The sequence below is a fragment of the Xenopus laevis genome, chromosome 4S (assembly GCF_017654675.1).
Source record: "Xenopus laevis strain J_2021 chromosome 4S, Xenopus_laevis_v10.1, whole genome shotgun sequence".
In the NCBI taxonomy this organism is placed as follows: domain Eukaryota; kingdom Metazoa; phylum Chordata; class Amphibia; order Anura; family Pipidae; genus Xenopus; species Xenopus laevis.
Window position 1 is genome coordinate 109,826,718 of NC_054378.1, and position 17,937 is coordinate 109,844,654.

General features: G+C 40.8%; 1 protein-coding gene across 1 annotated transcript in view; it reads left to right on the plus strand.

Annotated features, from left to right (window-relative positions):
• grm7.S (glutamate receptor, metabotropic 7 S homeolog) overlaps nt 1–17,937 on the plus strand; it is a 314,575-nt gene that overhangs the window by 294,723 nt on the left and 1,915 nt on the right. The window lies entirely within an intron of this gene.

Sequence of the window (17,937 nt, forward strand, 5' to 3'; positions counted from 1 at the left end):
GTAATGGAAATACCAACATCAGCTCTTTGCAGTGTACTGAGCCCACGCACAGAAATTTTTTTCATCGCTCTTTAAACTCTGCTCCACCTCATCCATCTCATACTTTACTCTCCTTGTGCTTGCTCAGACATCTGCACCCCAGGCAACTCCAAGCATTTTCTTCCAGTTTTATCAATAATAAATATAGAACAATGTACCTTATAATGTAGAATACCAACAATCTTGCTAAAGCATAAAGAGAGAATGTTAAACTGTAACTAGTAACAGCACTGAATCAGAAATGTATTTATTAGCCTCTACTCCTTTTTTTTCTTGCCTCTATGAATAGCCATTAAATACAGGATTAAAATTTGGCATGGGATTATACTACGGCATTCTTTTCCTTTAGTTTCCTGTAATTTCTAAAATCACTAACCCACATTGCTCCCAAATCCCACAAGGAATTATTTGGGGACCTGCTTAACACAGAGACCCACTTGCTGCTTCTTTTATCTCTTGCTAGATAATTCCTTTTAACAAACATTTATGAGTGCAAGCCTCCGGCAGACTGGAAATGCCTTTCTTGAAACAGCTTAGTGCCACCATCCATTCTCTGAGCGATGGTCCTGTCAATTCCTGTGTCTCTCCAGCTGCTGGCCAGAACAGAAGCTTAGGAACACAAGTATCTACCAACACATTTCAGCCACAAACCCATCCTGTTGAGAAGAAAAAAGGCCATTACCACCTCCCATCTGTTTATTCAGACAGGCTTGGGAAATATACAGGCTTTCAAAATCTCTTTAAAGAAAATATTGGGGTTCTTTGACTGTGACATTATCAGGTATCAATGACACTGTTTATTATGCCTTAGGTCACAGAGCAGTCCTCGAGGGGCTGACTACCCTGCAGCCTTCAATTAATTTTCTCTGCATAGAAGCAGAATGTTCCATAAGTTAAAACAATTCCACTTTTTATTTACTTTGCAGGCAGAACTTCAGATATAGGAAATTTAGGCTCTGGGAAAGACTCGTAGCTTTGGGATAGCAGGTATAGTAGGGAGGGATGGTGCCTAAAGTAGCAGTGGGACAATAGTCTTTTTGGAAGGGAGTGTGACTGTGGGATAGCAGGTATAGTAGGGAGAGATGGTGTCTATAGTAACAGTGGGATAATAGTCTCTGGGAAGGGACTGTGACTGTGGGATAGCAGGTATAGTAGGAAGAGATGGTTTCTATAGTAGCAGTGGGATAATAGTCTCTGGGAAGGGAATGTGAGTGTGGGATAGCAGGTATAGTAGGGAGAGAATTTTATTAAAATATTAAACAATTACAAAAGAAATACAATTACATTTCAATCAGATCAGAAGTAAGCAATAAATCAATAATACATCAAAAAGGAAAATAAACATTCCTGCAAAGCATCATGTTTCCGCCATCAGCCCATAAACAAGATTTAACATTCTGGTTATGTACATATAATGCATATCAGGAGCCATCTTTATGTTTCTTATTTAAAGACTTGTCTGAACTTTTACCTCCTGATCTTTTCACCTGAATCCTTATACCTGTCTCATGGCTCTCAATCCCTCCTTCCTCCTCCTCCTCCTCCTCCTCCAGTGACTCCCAATCTGCCTCCTGGGATTCAGAAATCTCTTCCCTCTTACTCTTTTTCCTACTGGAAATAACGGAAGGGAGACTTTTCCTTTTCTCAGGTGTTTCCTCTATTCTCGCCTCTTCTTCCTCTGCCAAATCTCCCCATGATTTCCCTCCTGGCAAAACAAACCTATTTTCAATTTCAATGGGAATTACACCAGGGCACTTATTCTCTTTAACTTTCTTCTTTGATTTGCTGCCCACCACTTTCCACTCATCCCTTCGTCTCCCCTTCTCATGGGACATCAGTACCTTTGTCTTTTCACTCTTCCCTGTGTCACTCTTCCTTCCATCTTTCTCTGCCTCCTTCCCTCTCACCTCTGTTTGGGGCCCTCTAGCTGTTTCTCTTACCCCTTCTGCTCTCTCCTCCCTCCTTGTCTCAGTCTGTGGCAGGTTCTCCCCTGGCATTGGGGTGCTCATCTCCTGTGCCAAATTGGGACAAGCTCGCTGAATGTTGCGCCAGGCTTCGGGGCATGATCTATAAACATGGCCTGACTTCATGCACAGGTTACACTTTATTGCCTGGACACATTCTTTGCTCGGGTGCCCAGTCTCCCCACACAAAGCACATTTCTGTACATTACATTTCATGGCATAATGCCTGTTGGACCCACATTTATAGCATAGTCTGGGCTGACCCACATAGAAGCAGACACCCCTTGTTTTCCCAATGAAAAACGAATTTGGGAGATGACTCTGAACATTTTTCTCTACATGCAGTTTAACTTGGACTTTATAACCCCCCGTCCAGAAACCCTCCTCATCAAACAGTCACACCAGGGGGGATAAGACAGAGCACTGGCGCCTGAGCCATATGAGGACGTCCTGCTCATGTACCGTCTCATTCTTCATCATTATAGTCACTACTTTAGTTTCAGGTTTGGAGACAGGTATTACCCTAAACCCCTCCCACTCCTTGGCCTCTTTCTTCAGATGATACCTCCTCCAGAATTCCTCTAACCCTTGGGATAATTTAAAACTGACATCAAATTCAATATCTGTGACACTTGTTAGAGCATAAATATCTTGTGGGGTGAAATCCAAAAACTGTTTAATTATGTTTCTGGCAACAAACCTGCGCCCCGGGAAATCCTCTCTCTCATTCTCCCACTTAATTTTAACTTCATTTATTCTCTTATCAATCTGATCATCAGAGTCATCTTCCCTCTCACGTGCAAAGAACCTCCTCCCTTCCCAAACATTACCTCCAGCAGCCCTCTCACTCCCACCTTGCACATTGCTCTCCCCAGCAGAATAAACACCATTTTTCCCCTCCCCTCCCCTCCCCCACTCACTTGCATTGCATCAACCACATGCACCTCAGCTGCACCTCTCTCTGCAACTTGCTCCACACTGCCCCCAGCACTCACCGCATTCATTGCACTCACTCCCCCTTCAGCCAAAGCAGCCTCATCACTCACATGCATTGTATTAATTGCATTTATTGCATTCACCTGCACCTCACTGCCCCCAGCACTCACAGCAGCTGCACACACATTATCCGTATGGTTATCAGGATTATTTCCAACACTATTATATTGTGTAATGTCTGTAGCACTGCTACATTCAGCAACAGTTTTTGAACCCGCAGTTCAGTAACTTTAAGCAGAGTCTCAGCAGTCACTTTGCCTTCCTGCATCTCCTTAAACCTCTGCAGGTTTCCATAAAGCTCCTTCCATGGCTCAATAACATTCAGAATGTCTTTAATGTAAGTCTCGGTCTCCTTCAAATCCTTATCAAGGAAAGTCAACTCCCGTAAAACCTGGTTTCTCCTCTCTCCTTTCAGCGACTGCAGTTCATCTATCAGATTATCAATGTCTCTGTTTAAACAGTTTTGTTTATCTTCCAAACTCCTCAGGTCCTTCAATACTTTAATAATAGTGTCATATTGTATCACAGTCTCACTCACTTTGGGAAAATTCCCTTCACTCACTTCTGCTTTCCCCATGGGGGTCACAGTCATTACCTGCTCAGTGTCCAGGGCCACACGGTTTCCATGTTCCTCACTGGCAGCCGCCATTTCCAGGTCACACAGAGCACTTTCTGCAACCTCTAGGGCCATACTGCACTCAGGCTCCATGTTGTCTGTAGCCATCTCCTGGTTGGTCAGAGCACTTTCTGCAACCTCCAGGGCCACACTACTCCTAGGCTCCTCACTGTCAGCAGCCATCTTGCAGCCATCAGACTCCACTCTCTCCTCCTGGCTTGCCTCTGTTGTAGCTCCGCAGCTCCCTGCAGTCACTCCAACACCAGCCTCCAGTTCCACAGAGTCAGAGTCACTCTCCATGCCGCTTCTCGGACAGCTTTTTCTTTTCTTTTTCTTTCCTTTAATGGAGCAGGAAACCTTGCCCTTTGTTTTGCGTTCCACGGTCACCTCTATATTAGGATCAGTAGCCCTCCTGCTACTGCCCAAACGGGTCTTCACTGAATAACTTGCAGGCATAGTCTCCTTCTTCCCCATGGAGTGGGGAAAGGCAATAAAAACAAAGCAGAAGTGTCTACAATACTAACCCCCAGACCCAGCCGGGCCTAGGAAAAGCCACAACTCCACAGAGCTCTCCAAACACCTCCTCACAGTAGCAGTAGTGATTAGAAAATGGCCTCTGGGAAGGGGGTGTGGCTGTGAGATAGCAGGTATAGTAGGGAGAGATGGTGCCTATAGTAGCAGTGGGATTATAGTCTCTGGGAAGGGACTGTGGCTGTGGGATAGCAGGTATAGTAGGGAGAGATAGTGCCTATAGTAGCAGTGGGATAATAGTCTCTGGGAAGGGACTGTGGCTGTGGGATAGCAGGTATAGTAGGGAGATATAGTGCCTATAGTAGCAGTGGGATAATAGCCTCTGGGAAGGGACTGTGACTGTGGGATAGCAGGTATAGTAGGGAGAGATGGTGTCTATAGTAACAGTGGGATAATAATCTCTGGGAAGGGACTGTGACTGTGGGATAGCAGGTATAGTAGGGAGAGATGGTGCCTATAGTAACAGTGGGATAATAGTCTCTGGGAAGGGAGTGTGACTGTGGGATAGCAGGTATAGTAGGGAGAGATGATGCCTATAGTAACAGTGGATAATAGTCTCTGGGAAGGGAGTGTAACTGTGGGATAGCAGGTATAGTAGGGAGAGATGATGCCTATAGTAACAGTGGATAATAGTCTCTGGGAAGGGAGTATGACTGTGGGATAGCAGGTATAGTAGGGAGAGATGGTGCCTATAGTAGCAGTGGATAATAGTCTCTGGGAAGGGAGTGTGACTGTGGGATAGCAGGTATAGTAGGGAGAGATGGTGCCTATAGTAACAGTGGGATAATAGTCTCTGGGAAGGGAGTGTGACTGTGGGATAGCAGGTATAGTAGGGAGAGATGGTGCCTATAGTAACAGTGGGATAATAGTCTCTGGGAAGGGACTGTGGCTGTGGGATAGCAGGTATAGTAGGAAGAGACTTTGCCTATGGTAGCAATAGGGATAATAGTCTCTGGGAAGGGAGTGTGGCTGTGGGATAGCAGGTATTGTAGGTTAAAACACATCTAGGTCACATCTTATATTCAAGGGTGTTTGTTAAGTCTCAGCAGGCTCAATCATCAAAGACATCCTCGACCCTTCTGTCTCCTGATATTTTTCTACATTGTCGGCTACAAGAACATTCTATAGATGCTGGACAATAAAAAAGTAGCATATTACCAGCCGCATTCGCTAAATAACAATGCCAGCATTCCCCCCAGGGTTGAGTTTGAGATCTATACAAAGGAGTAAAAAAAGAAAGAACAATTCAATAGTGCGGTGCTGCATAGTAATGCAGGGTTTCCTTAATGAATCCATACAAACCTTGCAATTAAGGGGCCCAGTATATCCGAGCATCCCTGGCACTTTCGGAATACTAGTAGTCATGATATTAATGTATGGTGGGAGATGCATATTGATCCAGGACCCTTTAGAACTTCAGCATGGGTTTGACCATAACAGTCATTACAACTTCCACTGCAATTAAATGCATGTTTATTCTTTCCTAAGTGTCCTCAACATTTTCCGTTTTTAAATTCTGCTCTGAGCATTGCATGATAAATTGGTAGCGTTGCCTTCAAATCCTTCTCCATGCAGGGCAAGGGCTGAAAGGCTGGATTTATATCTTTAGCTGTCTGCGCACTTAAAACTGTTTTATAGCTCCCTGCTCTTTACTTACTTTGGATACCCTACTGACTGCATTAACCCTGCCCTCTCTGTAGGGTAGAGATGAATGTTTCCTATGCTGGTGGCACGATCTGCACCCAGAATCCAGAACCAATTCTAGGCTCCCTGTCATCGGCTCTTGCTGCTGCTTTTAACAGCCGCCTTTCACCACGGGAGGAGCCCTCGGCTAATTGGATGTCGCCAGATCTTAATAAGAAAGGAGTCAAGCGAGGGTTCTGGACGAGCAGAGGGGCACGATCGTTAAAGTCTTTTGGGCAGAAGATCACAGTTTAAGGAACAGACGTAGAGTGTAGTCAAACAGGCCGGGTCAGTGCGGTCAGAATTCAAGCGAAGTCGGACAGGCAAGGGTCAAAACCGCAAAATCAATCAGAACGGCCAGACAGGCATGGGTCAGAATAGTCGGATAACAAGCAAGGGTCAGGATCACAGAAGTTAGAGTAGTCAGGCACGCAGGGGTCAAAACAATAATCAGATAATCAGGATTTCACAGAAATAGCTCCAGGAACTCACAAGGATGAACCTAACAACGGACAATCATTACAATTACAAGGTCCCTTTAAATACTATTTGAATTTGGCGCCTTTGCGCAATGACGTCATGACGCCAGTGTCAAATGCGCATAAAACATGGAAGTGCGCACCGCGCACAACATAGAGAAACTAGTGAAGCAGGAAGGAAGATCAACGCGGCGGACGTCCACGCAGGCCCACTAGGCCACCAGGGTGAGTGTTCCTCACAGCTGAAGTATAGCAAACCAAGTAACTGATGGGGCCAGGATGAGTGATTTTAGTCTAGACTAGGGTACCCACCATTTTTTTTGAGCCACATTCAAATGTAAAAAAATTAGGGAATACCACAGTTAAGGGCATTAACTCAAGGGATGAAAACATAATTATGCCTCTTTATAGGTCCCTGGTAAGGCCTCATCTGGAGTATGCAGTGCCGTGCAGAGACTAACTGCAACTAAACTGGTTAGAGGGATGGAAGACTTAAATTATGAGGGTAGACTGTCAAGGTTGGGGTTGTTTTCTCTGGAAAAAATATATACATTATAGCCAGCAACTTAGTTGCATAGTTAAGTTGGGTTGAAAAAAGACCCTAGTCCATCAAGTTCAACCTCTCCAAATGAAACTCAGCATGTATACATACATACGCTCACAAGCCTCTCTAATGGCATTAACTGAATCAGCATCACAACATCACCCGGCAGTGCATTCCACAACCTCACTGTCCTGACTGTGAAGAACCACCTACGTTGCGTCAAATGAAAGTTCTTTTCCTCTAGTCTAAAGGGGTGGCCTCTGGTACGGTGATCCATTTTGTGGAAAAAAATGTCCCCACTATCTGTTTATAATGTCCCCTCTCAAGCTTCTTTTTTGTCTAATTCCAGGCAGTGCTATTCTGTGGCTACTAAAGCAAATAAAGTTCTATCTTGCATAACAACGGGTATTGACTCAAGGGATGAAAACATAATGTTGCTTCTTTATAGGTCCCTGGTAAGATAAAACTTTATTTGCTTTAGTAGCCACAGAATAGCACTGCCTGGAATTAGACAGCTTATTCTCTGCAAAAATCCCCAACTTGTCACAATTACTACTGAAATGTTTGCAGTTTTGTGTGCCAGATGTGCTACTTTATTAAGGCACTCTGAGGTCTCATTTTATAGGAACAAATATGTTTTTATAAGTCTTTTGCTTCTTTATATAAAGAGGAACAGCTGCCTTGTATGAGGGACAAGGGACATTGGCTTAGCCAAAGTACAAAGATTAGACCCCACTCTGGCAATTAACCTTGATCCTGCTAGCTCCTGCTATCCTATAAATAACTTAGGATTCAGTATGAAATGAATTAAAAATATGGTGAAATCTACATTCCATGCTGATTAGCTGTGAGAAGATATACTGAATATTGTTGGGATGATGCAGCAGCTCTCCTTGTATTTAACTCATTGCCACCCTTGTCGGGAAAACTGTTATAAAACCGTTATATCAAGCTTGCCAAGGTTTTGCAATGAGAGCTCTGAGTGTTTTGGCACTCCTACGAACTGGCCATACTTGAGCATCCAAGGGGATAATCCTCTCACTGTCTGGATTTGTCACTCACATTATTGGGCTCTAGCGGTGTGTTATAGAGATGATTCCATGGACAGGAGCAAGCGCTGTGACCTTTTACAGCCACATTCTATTAATATCCAGGACAGGCATAAACATTTTTCACGGATGTTAATTCAGGTTTTTCTTTGCTTGTATTGGTCCTTACAAGCAGTGTTTTGTCACGGTTGATATAGGACACATCTGCCTAGAATGGATAATAGGAGCCATAAATCAAAATAAAAGATCAGGGGGATAAGGAATGAAGCAAATGCACAATGTAGTGAGATGATTCTCATCTTGTTACACCAAGCACGTTAAACCTCAGTCTTCTTCCTGTTGGGGGTCTAAAGTTTCTGCTGGATATCCAGATTGCATATCTAACAGGCGTAGAGGATAATTCGCTAGCGATAGAGACCATAGCTAACAACGTTTTGTGCCCTCTCGCCAGGCCAAGTTTCGATCAGGCGAGCGATCGTTACTCCGCAAATTCACTAAAGTGCCAATTTTAAAGAACATTACCTCTATCGCCAGAGTTTCCTTCGCAACTTTAGACCTGGCAAACTGATCAGATGAAGCTTCTTCCTCCTCAATCTTATGTCAGTGACATCATATCCTGTTTGCCGAAGAATCATAAAAATTATATAAAACGCTGGCGTTTTTTTCACGTTTTAATATGGGATTGTCTTTAAAAGTTGCAACTACTAAAACATTTTGGTTGAACTTTTTTTTTTAACCATTTGAGGGGCATGCCACATTTCTTTAAGGGTTGGCTCATGTCTAGGGCATTAGAGGATCTCTCTAGTTTTTATTTTGCTTCCTTGAACATTTTTAATAAGTGGTCACTTCACTTTGCACCAACATCACTATTCAAGACATATAGGGGTAAATTTATTAAAGAGTGAAGTTCCACCACTAGAGTGAAATTCCGCAGCTCTCCATTCATTTCTATGGGATTTTAAATGGCGTATTTATCAATGGGTGAAAGTGAAATTTCACCCTTTGATAAATACGCCTTTAAAAACCCCATAGAAATGAATGGGAAGTGGCAGAATTTCACTCTAGTGGCGGAACTTCACTATTAACTTCACTCTTTGATAAATAAACCCCATATTGTATACGACCTATATGTCCTTTGCCCTTTTCAAATTGACCTAAGCATAAGTGTTTCTAACGAAGTTTTGCTAGGCAGAAACAAACATTAGCCGAAGTTCGTTAGGAAATGCTCAAGATGACGAATTTACGCAAGTGAAACTTCACCAGTGTTTGGCTGCAGAGACTCAACTTTGCATTTTAGTTAATTAGTGTAGTGTTAGCAAAATTGTGCCTAATGAAGTGTATGAAAATTCACCCTTTAGTAAATTTGCCCCATTAAGTTTAGAATAGGTTCCACTAATGGTCCTAAACCACCATGCTTGTAGTTCTTCCAATTAGAATATGAGAGTTTAACAGAGGCTGTAGGGAACCTCGGACTAAGCGACGATAGATGGTGCAGGTTTATGGATCAAGCATCATCTTGATTTTCAAGTGTGGGAATATCAAAAAATACTTACTGTATTCTATAGAATATGAGAATTCAACCAATCACATGTGCACTACTGAATCAGCTCACTTCCATAAGCAGTCCTGTTAACTAAGGGCAGAGACACACGTGGAGATTCAGGGAGATAAGTCGCCTGGCAAACAAATCGCCTCTTCTTCGGGCGACTAATCTCTCCTAGCTGCCTTCCTGCAGGCTAGAATCTAAATCTCCAGCGGGATGGCACACAGAGTGCTTCGTTTCCAAAGTTGCCTCACGTGAAAACTTCACCCGAAGAAGAAGCTGGGCGACTTAATCTATCCGAATCCCCAGGTGTGTCTCTGCCCTTAAACCCTAACATAAGGGCACAAAGAATGGATAACATCTCCATCGGAAAGAGTAACTTTTCCCTTGTTTTTAAAAGATAAATGAAACTTTGGATGACTCTTGTGTTATATATCAGACAAGGGGCTGTCTCTAATATTCTCATGGCAGACGTGTACCTTTGCAATGTTATTCTTGCAAACAGAATGAGACCACTATCACATACAAGTTAAAGGGGTGGCTCACCTTCAAACAACTAGTTGTTTTCAGTTAGATCCCCAGAAATAACGACTTTTTCCAATTACTTTAAATTTTCTGTGTCACTGTTTTTCTAATATTGAAGTGTAAAGTGTCTTTTTTCACCTTCTAAAGCAGCTCTGGGGGGGGGGGTCGCCGACCCTGTAACCTGTTCCAAATTGATAAATTTGTTGATACGTTTCTTATCTTTGTCCCTGCTGAGCAGAATCTCTGAGTTTCATTACTGGCAGCTAGTGATGGGCAAATTTGGGGCGTTTCGCTTTGCCAAAAAATTCCCGAATTTTTCGAAATGGCACAAAATTTGAGAAACGGCGCCGGCGTCTTCTTTTTGACGCCGGCCATCCATTTTTAATGGTGGCGTCCATTTTTGTGATGCCGGCGAATTTTCAATGCGGTTTCGCGAATTCGCCCATCACTACAGGCAGCTGTTAGAATTGATACAATAGTTGCAAATACTCCAGAGATGCTGCTGAGAAATGTATCAACTAAATGTTGCAAAACTGTAACAGTTCAGAATCTGCACCTGAATTACTGAGCTGCCAGGCTCAAACACCAGAGACGGGAACATTCAACTTTAAACTTAGATTTTGGAAAAACAATAAAAAACAAATAATGGAAAGTAATTGAAAAAAGTCTTTATTTCTGGGGAACAAACTGTTTGGAAGGTGATCAACCCCTTTAACAACACAAACAGTCCATAATTGTCAACGAGATGGAAACCAGTAAGTGCTGGTCTCACCTGATTGATACTACTCCTTCCTTTATAATACTGGCACGTATGCTCAAGCACTGTCTCAATAAAACAGGAGAAATGGATGGATCCTTGGCAAGCAACAGTCGTGGAGGTGAAGAGAATTGTGGGCCCTTCAAAGAGAATTATGCGGGAGTACGATGGACCTGATCATGGTTGCACATTATGGCCCTGCAGTGTTCAGGACTCTAGAATAATTGCATTTAATGTTCTTCCCTGTCCCATTCCCTCACATTTGCTACAGTGGCTCCCTAATGGCATTGAAAGAAAGATCATTTTTAATAGCACCATATTGTTTTTGGATTTAATTAAATGTTTTACGTGAAATAAATATAGAATAACCTATAATATATCAGTATTGGTCCACTGAATCAGCCTTATCTAGTTGCTTCATAGCTGACCTAGTGCTCTCCACCCCCTTCTTTGCAGCATTTGTCTTTATTGATACAATTGATTACTGGATAGAAAACAGGTTAAATTTTAAAAAGTTAAAAGTTAAATGCAAGATGCTCTGTAAGAATGTTACCCCAGTTATTCAGAAAGCTCCGAAATATGAAAAGGTTATCTCCCATAGACACCATTTAATCCAAATATTCCAAATTTTAAAAATTGATTTTCTTTTTCTCAAGCTTGTACTTGATCCAAACTAAGAGATGATTAGCCTATTCAGTAGTGATGGGCGAATAAATTCGCCAGGAGCGAATTGGCGGCAAATTTCTGCATTTTGATGCTGGCGAATAAATTCACGAAACGGCAGCGAAAATCCGCTGGCGAAACAGGTTAATTCAACTTTAAACTTAGATTTTGGAAAAACAATAAAAAACTCCGCCGATGAGTGAAAAAAATGTTGGCGTGTGGCAGAGTAGTCAAGCGCATAAATATTGTTGCGCGTCAAAATTATTTGGACGCCCATTGACTTTAATGTATTTGGACAAAATAAACACGTATCAAAATTGTCGTGGGCGTCAAATTTGATGCTCGTCATAAGAATTTAGATGCCCATTGACTTCAATGCGTTTCACCCAACACTACTATTCAGTATATTTAATGTTTACATTATTTTTAGCAGACTTAAGGTAAGTTACGGAAAGATCTTTACAGAAAACGCCAGGTCCTGAGCATTCTGGATAACAGGTCCCATACCTGTATTGCCATAACCCTCTTATAACATACTCTACAATCAATAAGACATTATAAAACACTAGACATTAAGCCCGTTAAATTAACGGGCGATAGAACATATGTAGTCAAACATTCGCCAGAGACGGTACGTGGGGGAACATGCGCAGTAGCGCAATCCCACGGACACAGGGACTGGACGCAGAGACACTTCAACTTTATTAAATAGGATTATAAAGCCCACTTACATGCACAATGCAGTATACACAGTGCAATTTTTGTCATGTTTTTCCCACAATGCAGTGTTTTCCCCAGGATTCCAGTGTCATTGTGGTTGCCACTATTGAATGCGAGGCATCAATACAAATGCTGTTGTACATGTGCATTGTGGAAAATCAGGTGCAATTTGCAACTAACAAAGTGAGGATTGGGTCACTTTCAGCACATGCCATCAATACTGCATTGGCGTGTACTTCTATTGCCTCAATTCTTCTTGCAACTATTGACACAACCCACTGTAGGAACCTTGGCATTGCCTGGAATGTGCATCTGAAGTCTTCATACACGACTGAAGCAAGTCAGTAGAGATTCTCCAAGCCAATTCATAGGTTGTAACCAGAACACCCAGGTGTCTAAAGATCCATGGATTCATTATTTTCCTTTTGGGAGGGTGGTGTGGCATATATGCTTTATAACAAATGTTTCCCTTTGCAGCAAGTTGTAGTGACATCTTAGGGGTGTGGGCCTTAACATGCATACCCATGCAAATCCTTCCATTATCATGATGTTGAAGTAAGAGTTCCTGCAGGTGAAAGGCAAATCCTGACCCCTACACTTAGGGGGTTATTTATCAAGGTCCGAATTTATCGGAGTATTTCTAAGTTAGAAATCCGAGCAACTCCGATTGCCCGAATAGACCTTATTTATGAAGAAAAAAGCCTGAAAAAGTAGGATCAGGCAAACTTCTGAGCTTTCACCGAAAACTCCGAATTGTTCATGGTATCTGTGCAAAAACAACAAAATATTAGCATTTTTTGCGAAGAAACCCCAAACTCATCAGATATCGGTATGGACATCAGCGAAGACACTGGATCCTTCCCCATTGACTTATACAGGACCTCGAGAGCTTTTAGATGCAGGGGTTTCGGATTCTGAGTTTTCAGACCATTGGAATAAATCACAAATAATTCTTAGTTTTTTCCTCTGAAAACCACGAATTATTCGAGGTTCGGGTATTCGGACCTTTATAAATAACCCCCTTAGGGTGTTATTTGTCAAAATCTCTGAGTATTTAAATTAGAAAAGTCAGACCAAAGTAGAATCCACAATTTGACCTTATTTATTATTAAAAAAAGCATGAATTCATCGAATACGAAAAATTGTATCATATCGAGTTTTTTTTTTTCCAGAATTGTACGTTTTTTCCGAATTTTTGCCTGAAAAGTCCAAAATAGTCGACTTTTCGGGCTAATTCCAGCGCAGACCACAGAAACTTTCAAAAAGAATAGAAACCTCTCCAATTGACTTACTGTAGATACATCCTCTGCAGGTCTGAGATGCTGGATTTTCAAATTTTGACTTTTGCAGTCTCAGGGTTTAATAAAAACCAAAAAATTTAAGTTTTTTTCTCCACAAAAAATAGTAAAAAAAACCTCAAATTTTTCAAGTTTTTGGCATTCATGAACTTTTAATGCAGTGCCATGCACAGTGGAGCTATAAGTAGGTGCAAGCTCTTAGTGTATTGCAACCTAAAGTATTAGTACATCAGATACCAATAACAAATAAGCCCTTGCAAGTACTATTTTTAACTCACACTAGACACTACCCAGCAAACAGGCATTTGCATACTCAACACACTTCAGCATCCTTATACACAGCAAGAGAAGATCAATAGCTGCATCTAGGATAGCTTGGTAGGGGGTTACAAAAATAATTCAGTTAGATTCATTATATATACTTATATATTATTATATAATTCCAGGCAAATTAAATTACAGTTATAACAGCATACACACCGGTGAAGATGAAGAGCTTTAATAACAGCCTTTCTACAACTTAATAAAATTTCATCAGTGGGATGTATGCACTTGGAAGTCTTTTGAAAGGGCATCAGAATAGGAGAACTGTAGCAGAACAGCTACACGTGGGCTAGAGAATTGTGCTGAGTGCATTATATTATATTTTTGGTTCTGGAAAGTGAACCTGACATTTTGTTGGTTTCCCCTGAAGTGAATTATGTATCTCAGTGAGGGGACGATTCCTTCCCTTTTCTTGTCCCCGGCCAAAGGACAAAGGAAAAAGAGCAAGATATGATAAAGAATAAGAGAAACCTTTTAACCTAAAGGGTAAGTCCACTTAGGAAAACACATTGGCCCATTATCATTATCTCCACTAGGAACTTCCCTACAATCCATTGTTTCTAAAGTATTTTCCCAGGGAGAGGACAGTGATTTTTTTTTTACACATCTTATACCTAGCACTCGCTCCTTCATATTTTAAACCAGGAGCCAGGTCTTGGACTAAACTGAAAGAGCTGATGGATCGCTCTTTAGGCTGCCTAAGCCCTAACACTGCCTGGGAATGTAAAAAAGAGCAGCTCAGAATCAGAAAGTGCAGACAATCAAAGTTCTACCTGGCGTAAGTTCTATCACAGACTGGATTCATTAAGCCACAGGAAGGTGGGAATTAAGAAGTGTTTTATCCAAAGTGAACGTAACAGTTATTTCCCCTCTCATTCCAAGTTGCCATTAGTATGGTGCAGATGGAATTATTGTCCTTGGTTTCATCATTTCTCGATCTTTGGAAAATAATACTACATTACGGTGCCATAGGGGCACAAATATCCAGCTGGTATAGGGCCCAGAGTTTTTCATGGTTGACTTCAATTGTCATCCTCTCACTACTGGTCACATTAATCTACTCTCTTCTATCCAACTGACTTCCACAAAGCTTCTCCTCGCCAAACTTACCAACTCTTTACATCTCATATACATTATTTAAAAACCTACATTAGAACTGTAATTGCTTTAATGCAGGGGATGGTTATCTGGGTGAGGGCGTGATTTTAGCAATGGTATTGTTGGAACCCTGGAGTTTGAGTGCATTTCGAATCAAATGGGCACTGGGAGGCCCATTTATAAGTCCGAATTTATCTCAATATTTTCTTAATAGTAACTCCGACCAAATCCGCATGGGATTTTCTCCTTATTTATTAATACACTTTCCTGAAAATTTTGTTTGTTGGAAAAAAAACAGAAAATTGTGAAAAAAAAACCAAATTGTTTGAATTTTTAGGATTTTTGCCCAAAAACCATGAAATCTTTATTGCAGGAAAACCAGCGCAGATCAAGATACTGTATCTTTGCAACCTCAGCAGGTCTGAGATGCCGGATTTTCGGATTCTGACTTTTTCCATCCTCAGGGTATAATAGATCCCTAAAAAATAGTTTTTTTCCACAAAAAATTCTGATTTTATAGTAAAAAAAACAACATTTTTTTTTTGACATTCGAACAAATAACCCCTTTAGAGGCCCATTTATCAAAGTCCAAATTTATCTCAATATTTTCTGAAAAGAACTCCGACCAAATCCGCACAGTTTTTTTCTCCTTATTTATTAATACACTTTCCCGAAAATTTTGTTTGGGGGGAAAAAAAAAAACAGAAAATCGGGGGGAAAAAATAGTACAAATTTTTCAGATTTTTGCCCTAAAACCACAAAACCCAGCGCAGATCAAAATATCTTTGGGACTACTCCCATTGACTTACTGTATATGCAACCTCAGCAGCTCTGGGATGCCGGATTTGGACTTTTTCAATCCTCAAGGTACAATAAATCCTGAAAAATTAGGGTTTTTTTTTTTATAAAAATTCGGATTTTATAGTAAAAAAACCACACTTTTTTGAGGTTTTGGCATTTAGAGTTTAGTAAATAACCCCCGAAATGTCACTACAACTGTGGCTTCTATACAGTAGGTCATTGGAAGACGTAGAACATAAGGCTATAAGGACAATATTAGTATTTTTAGTTTGAGCTCTAGGGACACCTCTCCATTTAACCACATGTATAGTTCTTGCACTTTAGCAGTCATTTCTGCACCCCACACAGCAGCCATACTTTATCTAAAGGAGGCCCTGTATTGATTAGGGAGTGTGTGTGTCTAACCTAAAGATGAGAAGGGATGGAGCACTACAGAAGACATCATGGGAGCAACTGTAGGCTTCACATGGTATACTGTATATATCGTTGGCAAATGTTGCTTTTAGATTACTTGTAACTATACATAGCTGCCTATACACAACAATAACATTTGGATGTGAGCTTGTGCGGGTACCACGGCTTTTTAAAACTGCAATCCTTAAAATATAACAACAATAACTGTCTTGCATTTCTGTATCTTTTATTTACTGAAATACACTTTTTTTTCTGCTGACTGAGGATTTTGGTTTAGATAAATGGCTCGTCTGTGTTGCTTCACATTGAAAACAAGCAATCCCTTAATGTTTTGTGACTTAGCCTCTATATCTGTTTCCACAATGATTGTCTGCCAGAAAGTCCCACGCTGTAGAGTAACTGCACTATAACAAGTGTCTTTTACTGGGATTACGTAGCAGGGCTGGAGAAAACAAAATTGCAAGAGCAATTTAAACAATGAATTCAATGTTTTCCCGTTAATGGGGTTGCTGAACCCAGAGTAAAGGCATTCTGAAACCTCAAAATGTAGTTTTGCCTTTTGCAGCGCTACTCTAAGGGGCAGATTTATCTAGGGTCGAATTTTGAGGTGATGGGAGTTTTTTTTAAACTCCCATCAACTCAAAATCCAAATAAAAAAAGACAGATCGAAATCTATTAAAAAAAAAATCAAACTTATTCATTTCGGGTGAATAGGCTGTATTCGTATCGTTCGTATAGAAGTTTTACCGCATTCAATCGAATTCGAATCAAAGTATTTGCCCCAAAAAACGATTTTTCAAAGTCCACCAAATGACTCTAGGTGGTCCCCCATAGGCTGAAACAGCAATTTGGCAGGTTTTAGATGGTGAATGGCAGAAGTCGAAGTTTTAAAGAGACAGTACATGATAAATTTCAATATTCGAATAGTCACATTTTTTTCAAATTCAAATCAAACTTTGGACTATTCGATAGTCGAAGTACACTAAAAATAGCTCAAAAACCAAATTTTTTAATTCATATTTTTATATTCAAATTTTTAAATTCAAATTTTCACTTCGACCCTTGATAAATCTGCGCCCAAGTATTCAGAACCAGTAGTGAATGCAGTGTTGAAGAAATCAGCTTTCCTCCAGCCAATAGTCCAATTCCCATCATTTATTTAAATAACACCAGCAAGTTACACAGTGCTTTACATTCATTTATAATAAACAGGGTCTTATAACATTTTAACAAAAAAGGGTTACAGAATAAAAATCAAATCAGAGGGCCCTACTCACAAGAGTTTACAATTAGGGACAGGCATTTTTTTTCGCCTTGTTTCGCTGCGGAAACGATGCCCATAGACTTGTATGGCGTTGCACGTCACAAAGAAAAATTTGTGGCGCGTCAAAATTTTTTTGACGCCCATAGACTTAAATGGGTATCGGCAACATTTTTGCCGAAATGGGTCAAATACACCCAAGCCTATTTACAATGTATAGGGTAAGGGTACATTTGAAACATATGGAATATGGAAACAATTGGTGAATTGGTGAAGTTATTGTCTGGTCAATAAAGATAAATTGAATACGTTTTCTTAAACAGGTGGGTGTTTAGTGTGTCTTTGGAACAGAGAGTTCCAGAGCCAGGCAGAAGACCAAGAGAAGTTTTGCTCTCGGTAATGGCATGAAGTGATGAGATGAGAATAGAAGTGAAGATCAATATGAAGTAGAATATAGGTCGTGTAAAGGAGTGTATTTTGAAATTATATCTGAGATATAGGAGGGACTTCATTGTTAAGGGCCTAGCACGTGAGTGTTAGTATTTGAATTTGATTTCACTTTACAACGTGTTTATTATTTTTTCATAAACAAATCAATAATGAAGCAGTACATAAACAAAATTCCAGAAATT